The 18045-nt window shown below is 45.0% G+C and overlaps 1 protein-coding gene across 3 annotated transcripts in view; it reads left to right on the top strand.

Moving 5' to 3' along the window:
* Positions 1 to 18045, top strand: part of LOC107995149 (protein apterous-like) — a 52890-nt gene that overhangs the window by 19002 nt on the left and 15843 nt on the right. The gene's annotated exons all lie outside the window — the stretch shown is intronic.

Raw genomic sequence — 18045 nt, 5'->3', positions numbered from 1 at the left:
CTGACTTTTTTCTACGGCTCTCTGATCCCTAATATCTCGTATTATTTCCCGGCGGAGTTGATTTATCGGTCTCGATTTTAATTGAAATTTTAATCCGCCGCGTGTCAATTTAAAGTCAAATCCCGTGTCGCGGGATAATTTATCCGGGCGCGGGTTCTAAATACGGATACGGCAAGTTTACAGTTATCCACGGTTCAACGCATGGTCGCGAAGATCATAGATAAACGTGATTCATTATTACATAAATCATTAAACGCGGTGACAGAAGCGGGCTCGAGGCCGTGGCCAACCGTGTTGCAATTTCGGTAGCCTCCTCTTGCTCTCCCGTCCTCCGCGCGTCCCTCCGCCGCTCCCTGCACTCTTTCTGCCCGCTCGTGGACGCGGTGGTATGCCTCGAGAATCGCGCCAACCGATCTCCGAGGCCACGGTCGAGATCCTCCGGGATAAGGGGGCTGGTTTTATCGCGCGAGCCAGCAGTGAGGACACCCTGTCACAGCGACGAGATTAGAACGAGGAAGGGAGGGAGGAAGCCGCGAATCTCGACGCGTCTCCCTCGCGGTTTTCGCATTTAAACATCTCTTTTTTATGAAATTTGGAGAATATCGATAAGATCGAGTACAGGTTGCTCGGAATTATATACTCTCGCTGAGTTATTTCAATCGTGATATTTTACCGATAATTTTAGACTTTAAGAAATATGTATCGAAATTTTATACATCCGCAACAATCTAATCATTATCACACGGTGTTAATTTTATTTCGATATTTATTTCTCTTGAAATTTTTCGAAAGCGGTCGACAGGATAATGCAATCAAGCAATACATACCGCTTTCGTATCTATTTTTCACTCTCTCTTGATTAGTCAGCATTATCGAATATTTCTCCATCTACGTGAAATCAATTTATCTTATCTCGATTGAATTTTTATAAAAGAGATTTCTCACTTATCGACTGTATCGCGTTGACCGATACACTCGCGTATGCAAAAAAGTAATACACGTATTTAACGTGTCGAACCGGTACCGAGCCGACGTTGCAACGTTATCCTGGCAACGATCCACGCTCTTGAAAAGATAGCGTACGTAACTTTTCCATTGTCACCCCTGGTATAAGAACGTTATTTCCTCGGGGGATAGTGTGTCGGCGTTACGCGATATCCAGCGAGGAAAAGGAATAAATTTGTCGCTGGCGCGATGCTCGCCGCGATTCCCAGTGATTTACTCCCGCGGCACTCGTAAATTAAGCCTTGAAATTTGAGAACGTAGATTTCCCGTTGATGCGATTGTGTAAGACGAGAGTAAGCCGGCGGCCCTCCTCCGCTTTTTCTTTTCTTTTCTTTTTGCACGCGCTCGTTGCATCAACGTTGGACCGTTCCGTGCCCGAGATGCAAATGCCCCGCTTGCCGATTATGCGAATTTTTCGCCTTTCCACGAATCACCCGCAGATCGATCAACCGTCCGATAACGGCGAGTCGTCTTTTCTTTCCAAAGCCAAGAAATTCTCTCCTTTTCGAAGATCGGTGGTCTATCGTCGATAAGTTTCTACAAATTACGCACAAGTGATGTTTTAATTTCTTTTCCGATGATGACTGCGAAACTGAAATTTCGTAGTAATCTTACGATAAAGAGACGATTGTTGGAACTGTTGGTAATTTGAATTATGGTAATTGTTATTGTTACGTGGAAGAGGTAATAACAACGATTATAAGGTTAAATTGCCAAGAAATCCCGCCAATCACGTCATTTATTTAATAATCACTTCTAATCGTTATTGCTACGTGTAAAATTAAATATTCTCTGGATCAAACTCGCGCAATCCATCGAACAACCCCTGGCACGCTTCGGATTTTTTCGTGGAAATGTTGCAAAATCAAGAGTGGGACGAGTGAGAAGGAAAGAGAGCAAGAGATGGGTTGGCCACCGTTGACCGATACGTATTTTCCTTTCGGCGACGTACGCTCTCTCGAGGCGTGCAGCGCGTCATACGCGAGTGACAGGCAAGATGGAATAGCGCAGACATCCCGTCACGACACGGCGACGGGGGCCCGAAACTCTCTTATCTCGGTGGCTCGCATGCACGATCTCCCGTTGTCTGTCCGGCCTGTCGTTGCTGTTATTAGGCGACGCGCGTTCGCGTGTCCGTCCAGTGAACCCGGCTTTACGCGCGTGACACCCTTTCGCAACACCGCCGCGCGGGCTCTGCCCGAGATCGGAAGGAATTATTTCCAGCAGCGGGGCCCGGACTCGTTCGTCTGGCTCCGGGACCGAACGATCTACCGGCTCGTCTAACACGCTCCGATCCCTCGCCTTTCGCCTCGCTACGCGAGCTTTCTAGGATCGGGTTACAGGTTTTGTCGATCGACAACCGATCGACAACGTCGAGACGACGGACGAGTCCAAGTGTGGTCGGGGAAATTAGTCTCGAATTAGTTGAAGAACCGTTTCGATTTTTGCTAGAAAAGTTAAGAGTTTTTGAGAAGAGTTTTTAAGAAAGAAGTTTCAAGCGTGTACGGATGTTTCCGTACTCCTCGATGGAGATACTCACCGACCATTCTTCCAGAAAGCAAAAAAGAAAAAAGAAACGCCTCTCGTCCATGGTTAGCCAGATCTTGGTGATTTGGCATCAAACAGGATATAATTAGCAGAAGAAAAAAAGGAAGAAAGGAAAGAGAAAGGATCCTCGACACTCGGGGTTAGCACAGGTGTAGTCCAAACGTATCCATCTTATTCCTCCCGTTTTTGGACGAGCGTCGGCCGTTGCGTCGCCGTCTTAACGAGCCACTTTCGAGCGGGATGTGAGCGCAACGCACATTCGCCAGACGGTGGAACGTGGTCGAAAGTGGTTGGTCACCTCGCGTGTTAGCTCGGCCCGGCCCGGTGCCTCCGTCGTAAAAATTGCTTGCGCGTAAAGAGATCGTTGCTCGACGTGCTCTAAGAGCTTCCTCGATCTCTCTCTCTCCCCCACCGCCCCTCCTCCGACAAAGGTCCCTCCCCCTCAAATTACTCTCTACTCTCCGCTCTCGCCGTTTCCTATTCTCGGGCCCACCATCTTTGCCGGGCCCGTGTCCGAGCCGTTAATACGAGGAACGGAACGAGTGGGTAATCGAAGCGTGTCCAGCCCCCTGATCGTTGATAAATTGCTCTAATGCGACTAATGAACTACCCGCAACAAGATTCAGACGCGGATGCTTTCCAGCCGGCGCATCCTTCGATGATTGCTCCCCGCCAGCACGCGCGCGCGTGTTCACGGCCAAGTTCAATGCCGGATGGTAATTAATTCGGGGGCCCCCGTCTCGCTTCGGGGACCGTTTGGAATTTCTTGCCCACGCCGAGCCACGGGGAATTCGTCTGCAGATCGGTTACGTGGGCGATGCGTTCGAACGCGTTCGGGGAAAACGGGATGGAGGGGATTAAGGGTGGAGGGCGAGGCGAGCACTTTGACTTTGTCTCTTGGGTGGAGATTTGTGGATGGGAATGGCGAGATATTTGAAAGTTTCTATTTTTCTCTCTCGAAAGGGATGAAAGAAGAGGAAAATGTTTGGAAAATTTTTGTGACTTTTTTCAAGCGAAGAAGGAGCGAAAGGGAAATGGATGGAATCGAGGAGAATTGGAAAGTTCGGATAGACAATTTTTAAAATTTTCGAGGGAAGAAATATCGTTGCAAAGTAATTGGCAAAAACTCGGTATTTATCATCCCTGTATTTCCACCTCTTCCACCTATGAATATATTTTTATTCGGGAGAGGGTTAAGCAAGGTGTCCAGGACCGGCGACTCATTATTTATCAAGCAAACTCGTAGCACCGCCACGTGGGATGCTGGACACGCATAATTTATTGCCAACCTCTTTGCATACAGCGGAACGTATGAACTTCGACGAGCGGCCACGCGAACGTGTTCCGCGAATTGGGCGAATTTTCGAGGCCCGTCCAAATTGAACGACGCTCAAATTGAAAATTGTAGTTCGCGGAAACGAACATGTTTATAACACTTTGTCCAGAATTTTCGAATTTATAATAATTTGTTGTTTCGTTAATTGCGTGCATATATATATTTATTTTTATTCGTGAGAAATTCGAACGAATATATTTTATGCACGAGTTAATAAGTCAGAGCGATCGATTTAAAAAGGCTTTCTATCGTTAATATATCGATACTTGTATTAAAATGTTAAATAAGACGCTCGATGACTCGTATATTTTTCACGATGAAAGATGATAACACGATCGTATAAAATTCACTTATTCGTCGTACAACGACGAGATATATATTTGAACCGGTTCAGAGGGGGGTATTCTGTGACCAGTTGTCGATGAATTCCGTTTCCTCGGGACTCGAACGATTTAATGTCATTTACCTCTCAGCCTTCATTTTATCATACTTGGATGCTTTCGAATATCCTGTACAATTTTAATCTTCCGCCTGCGACCCCATTATTTTTCGATTTATTTCGATATCCTTCTCCTCGGTCCTTCTCTATCTCTCTCGAATGATTGAAATCAGAAAGTTGAAGGATGTAAACGTTCTCTCTACATTCGTAATCGAGATACTCTTTTTCACTCTTGAGATTAAGTTGTCCATTTTTCTTTAATTGGATCTTCGTTATTTGGCTCGATATTATTATTAACGATTTCGAACTTCAACGATTTTAGATATTGAACCAAAAAAAAAAAAAACGATAATAAAAATAAACGAGGAGGATTAAATCGCGATTCTTGCAACCGCTTCTTATTCGATAATCGATGTAAAGGGAAAAAGGAAGAAGTTACTTTACCACCTTGGATACCGCGAGTAGAAAAACTAACTTCCTCGACTTCTTTAAAAATAATTTTATTCAAACTTCATACTCTATTCTTATACAAGATCCATCCATCGTTAAATCTGCATATCTACCGCAAGATCGCCTCAAAACTCTTATAAAATTTGCCTCTTCTAAATGACGTTATTCCAGATCAGCTTGGATAAGAGGCAAGCATTACAACGTTCCTAATTATCACGCACGAAAAAAGAAAGGAACTGAAGGAAAAAAAGGAAAAGAAAAAAAAGAAAGAAAAAAAGGAAAGAAAAAGAAAAGAAAAAAAAATGGGGGAAAAAAAGAAAACAAAGAGAGGGTTAAGGAAATCATCGCGGAATGGAAGGTTGGCGAGCTCGACTTCCTGGATTTTCTGGAGGCTGGCCACCCGATTGGTGGTCATGCATCGTGGCCACGACTCGCATGTAAGCAAGGATTCATTCTCGCGCGATTCGCAGGCGCGTTCAAAGCGCATCTCCGCGTCGAGTATATTAGCAAATTGTGGTTGTGGAGGAGGAAGAAGAGGGGTCGCGTGCGTGCCAACCACTTCGTGAATTCGATGAATTCTTGTCCACGCTCTCAGACATTGTCTTCCCTCCGATCTAATTAACAAATCTCTCTCTTTCTCTCTCTCTCTTTTTCCCGGATCATTTTCATTCTCTTTTGTTCTTGCGAACACGAAGTTAAGAGATCATGGGAATCTTTGGAAAATGAGCTTTTATGACTCTTTCAATTTTGTTTGTTACAGTTTAGTTAGGGGTCTAGGTAGATATAATTGGCCGACTAATTGGGCACGTTGCTGGGAAATTTATCGCGAAAAAGATATGCAAAACGTAAAAAATAATATCGTCGAAGGATATTATTTCAAGGATAATACCAAAGATTCCATTTCTTTAGAATTCATGAAAAAAAAAACACGCATTATTCGCATTAATACTAGAATTATCGAATATTTCGAATTAACGGGTTTAACGTTTCCCTACTCGAATGTTGAAATTGAGATAATTCGTCGTCCACGCGTTAAGATCAATTCTACTAAAGAAAAATAGAATTTTCGATTGTTTCTCACCGAAAAGGAACACGTGATAATTCACAGCATCTTTCCTCGCGCGTCAAAAATCTTTGGCGGCGATCGTAAGATTTTTCGGCGAAGGTTGGACCGAGGACAAGATCGCAGGGTTTAGATTACGATGCTAGGAAGAGAGTGCGTGCAGCCACTCTCTCGACACCGACCGACTATGTTTTACGATTTCCTCTCGATGGGGCTACCGAAGTGGTCTGGCTGCAATTAACCCCTTATCTGATCGCATTAAATTTCGATTACGATCTCGTGTTTAAACGTCTCAATCCTTCGATGATGCGCTCGCGTGAAGCCGCCGCCGCCGTTGCAATTCGGCGGCTGTTGCACTCGGCAACTGTCGGCGCGATTATCCCTCATTATCTGATCCGTCGTGATTCGTCGTCTGTCTCCTCGTGCAAGCGTGTACATTGTTTTGCGCGATCGATTTAGCCAATTTCCACTGTGAATTTTCATTCCACGAATAGAAACTCGACAACGCGCGACGTGATTAAGGTGTGTTCCAGCAGGTATGTATTTGCGATTTGCATAACCGTAGTAAAGTTATGTACTCGTAAATTAGACGCGCATTCCTAACTCCTCGATTTTTTTTCATTAAACGATAATTCAGAAATCCTTCATAATTCTCATTTGTAAGTATTCCGATTGGTTAAGTAAGATCAGTATCGTTATTTTTACCCGTGTCGAAAGGCGGTTATAACTAATAAATAATATATTCGAAATTCGATTACGAGGGATGATAGCTGGATTCGAAGATATGATTTGAAAAATCCACAGGTTGTAATGTTGATAATATTTTTCTTTCTTCGCGCGTCTTTTTGAGAATATTTTTCATCGACTCAAAAGATCATTCGAAAGTGAAAACTATTCGTTGTGGAAAAAATGGAGAGGGGAGCGAAGGAAAGGTGGGGTGTCGTTGAGATTCGCGGGGCGCAGGAAGTGGCCGCCTTAAATCAACGGCTCGCAAAGGAAATAGCGAGTGGTAATTGAGCCATAACCCTCGGCCGGCGAACACACAAATATTTCAGCGCCGGGAGCTCGCTCATAATTTAGCCCTCATAATTAAGATGCGCCGCGCAGACTCCGGACCCGTTCGAACCCCTGCTCGCGTCGCCTCGTACGCGCGAGAATCCTTGCTCGAAAAAGGAGGAGCACGAGCCGAGTCGTCCCGAGAGAACATCCTCACGAAAATAGATACGACGAAAACCACTCTCTTTCGGAAACCGATACGACACGAGTTTTTATTATTCCACGATTTCTTATCTCCCGATAACGACCAGCACGGCTATCCAAATCTCTAGATTCGAGACGCTTCTTTCGAAAATTTATACGCACCCTCGGTCGATTTAAAAATTCATCGATATATATATATATGTATATAAATCTTTCGAACATCCATTCTTCTATCATTCACGATGAAGGAAATTGAACGTATACCGTTAAAATTTCATTCTAACGAATACTTTGGTCACAAATTTGATTTTATTCTACGTACCACTACTGTTCCCCGCGATGTTTGAACCTGGAACAACAAACACCGTCAATCGATCCCTCAAACATCGCGCTCCCTTTAGGGAGTAAAACTGAAAACACGTTTCCCGGTGTCACAATAAACCCGTCCAACGTGACGTGACAACCTCCTGCATGCGTGTACGTGTGCGTAACACGAACAATCGATATACAAAGGAAGAAGGAGGAAGCGAGCGCGTTTATACAAAGCGAACTCGGGGAAAAAAGCGTTGCGTTTAACCAGGAGAGAGAGAGAGAGACGGTGAGAGGCGTGCGCAACGATACAGGAGAGGTGGATGGCGAGAGCGCACAGGCCACAGCGCAACGATAACGAGGCACGGGGGGACATAACTCGGTGCGTCCACCGTGTTACGATCTAAGAAAGGGGCCGAGAAATACTGCGACACCGGGACGGCTACCGATGATGCATGTCCCAGAAGTGGGCAAGAGAGGCTGTGCAAGCGTATTATGTTACCTGCCGCGACACACCACCACTCTCGTCTACCGGTACGTGCGTCCAGGTCGTGACTCTATCGTATTTATGTCCCTGGCCGGCCGTTCTCCTCCGCCTGGCCGAGGAGGAAGAGACGGGGAACGTCGAAATTCCGGGGGACAACGGTTAGATGCGGGGCCCAGATAAGAGAGGTGGAAGATCTTCGATGGACGTTCGGTTATCTCCGCCGTGATGCCTAATCAGTCCTCATCCCGGGGAACGTGGGGATGAGTGGCGATATTAGGAGGAGGAAAGAAAGGAACGGAAAGCCGCCTCGGCGTGCTTTAAGGGCCGATTTCGAAGATATCCTCGGGACACCGCATTCCAACGGCAGTAATGGCAGCTGGTCTCACTTCTCTCGTCGAGTTTATCGAGGCTTGGTTGCCTCGTTAAACCACGTTTTTTTTCCCTTCCCCGTTTCTGGTGGAGGGAAAGAGGGATCGCAGCGCGATCGATTTTTTTGGTTTTGGACAAGAACTTTTGAACTCGTTTCCTTCGGTGAAAAATATCGCGTGGAAGAGGCTTGAAGTGAGATCGTTTGTACACGTGGACGGATACGTAACGTAAAAGGGGCGAAGGAAGATGGAAAGGATGACGGATCGAACGACGCTCATTAGAGGTATTATTCGCGATTCAGATGGTCGGAGAACGGTAGAGAGTATTGGCGGGGTGACGATGAGCAACATCGAGTCACGATCGGGATTGTTCGATCCTATTGATCGGGCTCGAATCAAAATATTTCTGTACGAATATTTTTTGATATCTATATATTTATCGACTAGGATTCGATAGATATCGATTGGATGATGCCAAGAGATTTGTAGACGTTTAGCATCTCCAACTATTAAGGTAACCAAGAGATAAAAGATCTCTCGTTTCGAGAGTCAAGATGTCGCTTTTAAATCTTATCTCTTTTATCCGTAAATCTGTAGATCTGTAAAATCTCTGCTGCTCCTTTCTTCGAAAACTTTCCACTTCTTTCTATTTTGATTCCTCCGCGGCATCAAGGATTCGAATAACTTTTAACATCGAATCAATTTTCGATCAATTAATTCGTCATTAATTCATCTGGATGTGTTTAGAATCTCGAATTACAAGCGAAACAAAAAAGAAGAAAGGGGGAACGGAAGATTTACGATTTCATCCGACAAATCAGCAAAACGGATCGAGATATCGATAAGGATAAAGATATCCAAGTCGATGCGAGCATACGCACGATACAAATAGATAGATCATTGGTCGGTTCGAGATCGTTTGAAAAAAGAGACCGCCACGATATCTCGATGTCGTAGATCCCGAATGAGATACCTCGACCAGCCGGTATTTGTCCAGCGACACCTGCACGCAGGACACTTCATGTATCAGCCGCAGGATGTGAACGGACGCAGCGAGAACACGAATGATAGCTTCTCCGAGCGACGATATACCTTCTCGCCATTATCAGATTCGCCAGCAATGGCGCCCCGCTAAGAGTCACTTGGCCGTTCGTGTTACAACTACCGTCACGTCGATTTTTTTTCACCTGTCCTTCCCGCCTGCGTTATTAATTTTTTGATAATCCTCCGTACACCGATCGCGGATCGTCCCCGCGTAAACCCCTCGAATATCGCTCGATAACGAATTCCTTCTCGTCGCGCTCTGCCCTCGTCTATCTCCTTTCCTGGAGGAGACGTGCCTTTATCGAGAGAGAGATTTATCAATTTTGGCACCGTAAATATTGAATATCGTCTCGCGACAATCCCCTAGAGTAAGATAATTCCCTTTAATTTCAATTTCCTTTCTCACGTTTCTTTGTATAATACGTATAACTCGATTCTTTAATTCCAATTCCTTCTCCGCGTAATTTAGAATCTCCGCGCAACAATAATATAAATTCGCAAAACTACCAATGCATACGAAAATATTCCAAGCGATTTAAAGGAGAAAATTCGAGGCTGCCGCCCTCTCGTCGCGAGATTTCCCTCGTTCGGGCGATTAAAAATCCCGGGCAAAATTCTCGCGGCTGGAGCGAAGCGCGCTCAGAGAGTGGTCGGAGAAGTCGTTGTTCTGGCTCGTCGATACCCTCGAGGCTCTCGGTGGCCCTTAATTCGTACACGCATACCCGGGGACCGCGTATAAACTCGACTCCGCAACACGGCTGTTGGTTCGTAGGCAGTTTTTACGAGTGGCACGGCCGTTGCTCATCGTTACTCCGTAAGAGGATTCGGCGTAGCCCGGCAGGGGGTCCGTCTTGCGGGGCCCCGCAAGGTCACCACGAGTCGTGTGTCTACCACGGAATTGCGAGTGTCACCACATAAACCATCCCCGCAAAAGTATCGGGTTACCGCGATACCCGGGGCCCCACGACTACCCTCTTTCCTCTTCCTGTTCCCTGTGTGGCGTCCCCGACATCCTTGGACGTGTTCAGATGAACGGCTAGATTGTCCTCTCTTCGTGCTCGAGCTTTCCTAGTAAGTTTGCTGATAATTTACAACTTTGATCGAGCTTCGATATATTTTTAACCATTTCCTTTTCGAAAATTTTCCAGGAATTTTTATCGTGCATCGAGTATTTAGAGTTTTGAATATCATTAGGGGATGATGAATATCCTCACAGAGATTCGATTCTTGATCCTGGAAAATTTTATAAGTTGTGGAGGATGGAAATAACGCGACGAGAATTGTATTTTGGTTAAATGTTGGCAAATAAGAATATGATATTTGATGTCCGTGCGAGTTTTGAGAACTGAATCCGAGTACGGGCTCGGGCTCGTCATAAATTGCTGCGCTTACCGCTAGCGCAGCGGAGGCGCGGTTGAGTTACAGCCGCATAACATTGTAATCGTACGTATTTATTGCACCGGCGGAGATGGGCTACGTACCTTAAGGCTAGAGTAGGCCACATATCACGAGACGCGGCGCGTCTTCCCGCGCCAACTTTATATTTCCTCGGCCCGCCTCCCTTTTCCCTTTTTCCTGCGTCCTTCGTAGATCAATATTCCGATTAGACTGTCGGAGAGATAGGCACCGGTCCGCGAGTAATAATCGCGTGATTATTACATCGTGGTGGCGAACGAGATTTTATGCTCGATGGTCAAGGGTTGGCAAGAGTTGCCAAGAGGAAGAAGACGGAGAGGTCGAATTTCGACGAATACGAAAGAGGTATATTAATACTTTTGGAAAAAACTGACATTACTATCTTCAAGATTTTCACTTCGAATTTCACGCGTATTCTTCAAAGTTGGTAGAAAAAATGAGAAATTTGTAGTAACTGGATAAAAAAAAAGGGAAATTCAACAAGGATACCATTCGTTCTCCAATATCTATAATGCACGAAGCGTTTCGAAGACGGTCAAATATCAAAGACAAACGACGATCTCGAAGGAAATCGATCTCCTTCGATGCATAATTTCTCTTTGCTTCCCTTTCTCTGCCGATCGCAGCCTTCGTACGATGATGGATGGTTGGACGTTGATCCAAGGCTGCCTCGACTCGAGACTAATGATAAAAATCGTAGCGTATATACCCTCTCGAGGCTAGCCCAACTCTCGAGGCTAATATTTCCTAAAACGAAAAGAAACCGTGGACATAAATTTTCCCCATAGGGCGTTGGATATATCTTAAATGGATAACACTGACCATTTTCGGCTGGGATCAATTCGTAATTCGCTCTTGTTCCACTTGTACCCCTTAGAGTAACTAACGGTCGTGTGGTTCTCGCGTTCGATTCACGTTCGTTAGGCGAACGTAATCGGACGGTAGCCGCGAAAGGCTGCGAAACGACAATCCGGATACAAATTCTCCATCAATGGCGTTTCTGCCCTCCTCTCTCCTCCCTTTTTTATTACTGTAATTCGAAAAACGTCGATGCTTCGGGGGATGAATTTCGGGAGAATGTTGGAACAGGTGAAGAAAAAAAAATATCGAGCACGAACGCGTCGAGTATCCAACATAATTGATAATTGCACAACAATTGATAATTATAATCAGCTCTTCTATGGAATGTATATTCGGAAATCTTATTGAAACATCGAAATAAATAAAAATTAAAATCAAGTTGTTCAAGTTGCTTGGCGAATATAAAAATTTCAATACTTTGGAATAAATAATATTACATTGTAGTGTATATAGTTGTACTATTATGCAATCCGCACCGTTTTCTCAACGATTGTTTCACAAAAATATCTATCTGGCTGCTTGATTAACGTTGCCAACGCCAACGTTTTATCGATGCATCAGCGAAGTTTTCACGGTGCACGAGTACAAAGATGTTTTCCTTTTTGATTTCTTTGTTGCTCGCGGGGGCAAGATCGGAAGCGGCGATACGAGGGGCCGACGCTTTGTAGCATTATTGGCGTTGATATCGTCGAGTGTATGACATGTTTACGTCTAATCCGGCAAAGGATCTTCGCCATCGTGACGCCGATTGCCCTTGGAGAAATTTCTGCACGCCGTTGGAAATTTTCTTATCGGGAGAGTCTGAGAGCTTGTTACGATACGCTTCCGATACGGCGGTTCTGCTGCGTTTCCTGTCAGAAATGGAAGAAGATATCTATGAGAAGTCGCGTGTTCTCTCATTCTCACACAATAGCTTCCGATTTCCATCTGTATCTCTTCGACATTGTTCTCCCAGTACAGTTTTAAAGTATCAACGAGTTCCTCTTATTCCAATATTTTTCTCTCGAAATTTCCGAACAGTTCCACTCGAATACACCCTCGGATGGAATAACAGAAATGGAAACTTGTACCGATTTAAAGTCCCATTCTCTCAAAGATCAAAGCATCGTGTATCTTAGTTAATTAGACGAGCAAGATGATTCGTATAATTGCCGAAACACGCTCGTGAAATTAAATTTGCAACCGTCATCGCGTGATTTGAAATAATCAGATTAACTGTGCGAGAGAAGAAACAATATAAATAATTCGTAGAATCGAACACGTAATTATTATCTATAAAGCTATTCGTCGAAATATCATCGATAATATCGATGGAGAGTCGCAAAAGAGTGGTCCTAATGCTGGAGAATCTCCGCTTCCTCGAGTGGCGCGTCCTCCACTTCCGTCGGGAGTAGATCCAGGACGATATATCGTTGCTACATTATTCATAAAAATAAAAGCGGGCGAGAAAATCAGCGAGAAAATGCAGCGAGCCGAGGCGGGCTTGAGCCGCTGTTACGAGAAGATTATTCAGCAGATCATTCAGCGGCCGTAGCCGCCACTTCCGCTTCAACCTCCCTCCGTAATAAAGTGATACACGCTGCTTGTCAGCCTGCCGATGCTAACGAGACCCGCTCGAAAACGGGATTTTCTTTTTTATATAAGTCTGACGGAAGGAGACCACCGATGGATGGATGGATGCAGATACATGAAGTTCGAGTATAATTGTGTAAGTGTAAAAAGTGGATGGTGGGGATCGAACAGGTCGATCGGGTTGTCGTAAAATTGGAAAAGATGGGATTGAGCTCTCTAGAGCTCGGTAAAAAAAATTTAGATTAGGGATAAGATTAAATTGATGGATAATACGCTTCGAGTACAATGTTTTCCATCTTGAAAATTTTTTTTTTGAAAAATTTATAATCTATTTCTCTCCAACGAGGATAAAAAAATGATAGTTCGAGTTACATGATTTATATTTTAATTGAGAGAGATCCTTAGATCTAGATACGTGAATTCTCCTTTCGAGTATCTCGATTGAAAAAAATTGATGGATACTTTTAAATAAATTTTTCCAGAATTTTTTAAAAATATTTAGAAACGTTAATAATGTTTATCGAGGATCCAAAGGAGATTATCTCGCTCTCGAAGTATGTCTGTATAATTAAACCAAAGCGGGCAGAATTAAAAACAAACCGCCAATATCCGTACGCAGATAAACAGTTTGCAATTCGTAGCAGACGCGTCTCGAAATCTCCTTTCATCGCCGTTTTCCCTTTCAACGACCCAAGTCACGTCTCGAGCGAGGACGGTAGCGGCGATCGTCGAATCTTCCCGATTAGATTCGCGGCCGCAGCAAGGACAGAAGCGGATCGTTTATCGGTGGACTCATTAATTACACCGGGGATTCCAGTCGGGGAGGACAAGCTTTTATCTGCTCGAAATAATAATTTACAGCATCGCGGCTCCGCTTAATCCCGGCGCTGCTTGTCACCGGCCGCCGTTTTAATATATACGAGGATGCTGAAACGAATAGAAGCTTGACTGCACCGATTTTTTTTTTTCGAATGTTCTCGAAGCTTGACAAATGAAGCCACGAGAATCTCGATGGAGGGTTTCCCGGGAAGAAATTTCTTTACGAAATTTTTACGATCTCGATGAGATCGATCGGACAATTTTAAGAGAATTGTGACTATAATTGAACAACACCTTAAAGAATTCCTCGAGCAATTTTAGATTTTCTAGGAAATTCGTAAAATTTATCTCGTTAATAATATTTTAAATATTCGCGTTTTATTACGTCCAACCGCAAGCATTCGTATTCCAAAGTAAATCCACTGGAAAAAAACAAAATTCTCTCTTCAACACGAAATCCTCAACCCCTTCAGCTTTACATGACCATTTCGAAAAGAAAAAGGAGAAAAAAGAAACACGGAATTTTACACGCTACGAAGAATCATCCCCAGAAGAAGGAGAGGAATAAAACTGCGGGGTGCAAGGATCGAGGATGAAGACGCGTGGATTCCGATTCGAGCGGCACGTGAGAAATCCTCTCGGGGCTCGTGTCCTCGCGGGAATATATCTCGGACGAGCAAAGAAGAGGGGCCGAAAAGAAAGCGGTTCGCCAGGATTCGAGGCAGAAAAGAACCCAAAAGAAAAAGAAACGTGTGTGTGTACGAGAGAGAGAGAGTATTCGCGCGAGAGGACTGGAAAACCTATGCAAAAGAGAGAGAGAGAGAGCATCGTCGAAGGATGAAGCGAGTGTGCGAACGCGCGGCGAGTGGTCCGTGCGCACGAGAAGTAGTCGCGCTTCATAAAAGATTTCCGACTCTTTGTGGCGGTTTCGGGTACGGATCCGTTTAGGCCACGCTTAGAATAACGCGGCAACTCGCATTGTGCAATAATGTATCGCATATGGCGCATCTTGTAAAACTCTGCGGGCGTCCACGGTGCCCCGTGGAAGGACGGATGGAAGCCGGTGAATGAGGTTATTCCCGCTCGTGGAGCACGTTTCATTCATTCATCCATCGGTGGGCCAGCCCTCGTGGGGAGGCGGTGAAGACAGGCCCGGCCAACAAGGAATCGCCGTAACATCCTTGCTTCCTGGCCCCACTCACCTGGAGAGACGAGAGAATTTTTATCCTCGGTGTGTGAACATCTCGCCGGGTTTCTTGACGCTTTTGTCGAGGTGTTTGGACCTGGCAAAGATGTACGAGGGGGCTAATGGGGTTAACGATGCTGAAAGCTCGGTTTTCTGGCTAGTTGCGTTCTGGACGATGGTGGGTTCGTTGGATCGTTTGATTCAATCGAGATGGATTGGGGAAGAGTATGAAAGATTTTGAGGAGATAGTGCGTAGCTGAGTAAACAAATAAGGTGGATAATTGATATACTGAAAATTTTTGGAATCGACAAAGCGTCTACTTTTTTAGAGAATTCCTCAAGATCCTCGTGTATTCGCGAACATTAACATAAACGCAACAAAGCCTCGTTGGACAACAAAAGGAGAAAGAAAGAAGGAAAGAAAGAGAAGAGTTTGGAACTCGCAAACGGAACGCTTATGGGTAAAAACGTTGTTGCGAATTCGAAAGAGGACCAGTCGATTACCCAACACGCTCGAACGGATCCGATTAGGCGAAAATACGCGTGGTTCGCCCGCTGGGCGAAAACCAGACTGCACACACAGTCCATTGTCCTTCCTTGTGTAGGATTGGTGGGGCCTGTCAATAGGATCAGGAACGATAACAATGTGTCTCGAGTCAAGAGACCCTCGAAGATCCGTGGATTCTCGTCTCGTGGCTAATCCATTAGATTAGGTTTAGGACTTTACCGGGGGACTCGAGATCCGAATCCCTTCGTCCCGAGGCCTCTGGCAAACGCCATTCGTTTGGCACCCATTGCGAAGAGGCTGGGTACCGAATGACTGGCTACTTTCGTCACGAGCCTCAGTGTCCCTGTGAAGAGGTGTTGACACGGCTTGACGCTAACTCCCGTCGACGTATGAATGGGACTTTGAATCGAGTCTACTTGTCGGTTTCGTTCCGGGATCCAATATTTTTCTAACTCGATTCGAGGAGCCTGTTCAGTTGGATGTGAAATCGAGGAAGAGGATTAATTTGGTTCGAGCTAGAGATTTTCGAGGAACGATATTTTTGCGATGTTTTGTAGGGGTTGAGGAAAAAGATCGGGGGTTAATTGGTTTGATGGATCCGTGACATGCGTTGAGAACAATTAACGATGTATATTCTTGGATATAATACGTGGAATTTCACTTTGGAACATGTCGAAACAATTTTTTAACCATCAATTTAGATATCTGAATAATTATATAAAGGGGGTAAAGAATGAAGTTTTTCTTCTTTTTTGAAAACTAAGAACCAAATGAAAAAAATTCGAGGATATAAAGACGTGAATGTTAGATGGAAAAATTTAATTTTAATTTCGTTTCATTGTTGTGTACGAATAAGACCGGAATATATAATGCTCCCTTTCTGAGGGAATAGGAAAACTTCAGAATACCGAGTCGTGTGTTTCACGGAGAAACAACGAAACTCGTTACGCGGGGGTTCGTTACTTGCTTTTCCATTATACACGTTATCTGATCGTTATTCCTCATTTTTTTTTCGTTTTCCAATTGCCGAGATCGTTGCTCCACGATGCGTGCACGATTTCGCGTGGCCACATCCTCCTTTTGTTTTCCTCATGAATTTCCCCATTCAACTCCATCGATATCTGATGGATCTCTCAAAAAATCATCGTACAACTATTGATTTAAAGGAGAAAAATACGGGAGAAATGAAAATGAAAATTTCTCATATCGTAATCTATCAATTTTAATACAATTTCCATTTTCAAAACAGCACCACTGTTCACACCACTGTCGCGATCTAATTTGACGATGTAACAACGCAAATTTCCGATACTCGAGAAAATCTAAAAAAAAGAAAAAGAAAAGCCGTTCAACGTTCTTCTCAACAATTTACAATCCCTATTTTTCGAATATTCGTCGAGAAACTTCACGAATCGTCGTCATCGTTTCTCCGCACACGTACGTGGAATAGAAGAAAGAAAAAAGAGAAGAAAGAAAAAGGGACAGAAGAGGAACGGTCGCGCGTATACGTTGTTAAAGTAAAAGTTGTGGATCCGAGGCGGCATCGGGGTTATAAGATCGGCCACGTCTCTATCTAGGTTGTTTAGTACGGGCGCTCGGGGGACGTAATATATTTGGGAGGAGGTGGAGAGTGAGATAGGTGGTTTAGGTAGGTAGCCGTGGTGGATGTCGGGTAGATAGTCGGCCGGCTTCGGTAATGGAGACTGCAGGGTGCCGCTAATGCAGTAGCGATGTCACGGTGCCCGTTGCATCGGTATATCCCTTCTTCCCTTTCCGCCCTTTTGCTCCTCCGCGGTTTCACCGCGCCCCTCCCTCCCCTCCCCTCCCCCACACGCACACCTCGGCGATATCAACCGAGTTCCTTCCTCCTCTCACCGCGTGTAAGTCCGCATCGGGTGTGCATCGTTCCACTTCGGATCCACGTTTCGTGCCGTGGACACTTCCCCTCCGCCGGTGGCTGCCGTTTATCTGAGTGGCCGCCTCACTTTTTTCTTCCTCCTCGCTTCTTCTCCTTTTCCCTTTAATCCGTCCGATTTAACGGAACCCTATCTACACGGGGACACGGGCGGGTATCTGGATACGGGGGAGACGATGGGGAAACATTCCCCATCGCGGATGTGTTTGTATCGTTTAAAACGGAATGGAAAAATGGGCGCCGGCTGCATCCCGCAGTTACGATAATTTCTTGGTTATTTTTGTTATGGCTCGTCCTCGATTTCGAGCGTATCCGTTTTTGCACGGATGTCGCCCGATTTCTTCTTAATTGGTCCCTCCTCTCCCTGAGAGGAGATACGCTCGAAGGAGCGAACGGAGTCGTTTTGCCGCGAAAACTCGCCGATCACCGCCATTTCAATCTTCACGATTGTTGTCAATTGGAGTTGCCATTCAATTGGACGCGGTTCAAACGGATCTCCTCTCCTTCTCGGGTTTTCTT

Source organism: Apis cerana, linkage group LG11, assembly GCF_029169275.1.
Source record: "Apis cerana isolate GH-2021 linkage group LG11, AcerK_1.0, whole genome shotgun sequence".
NCBI classification, from domain to species: domain Eukaryota; kingdom Metazoa; phylum Arthropoda; class Insecta; order Hymenoptera; family Apidae; genus Apis; species Apis cerana.
The sequence above is the reverse complement of the archived record's forward strand: the minus strand, read 5'-3'. Positions and strand labels throughout refer to the sequence as shown.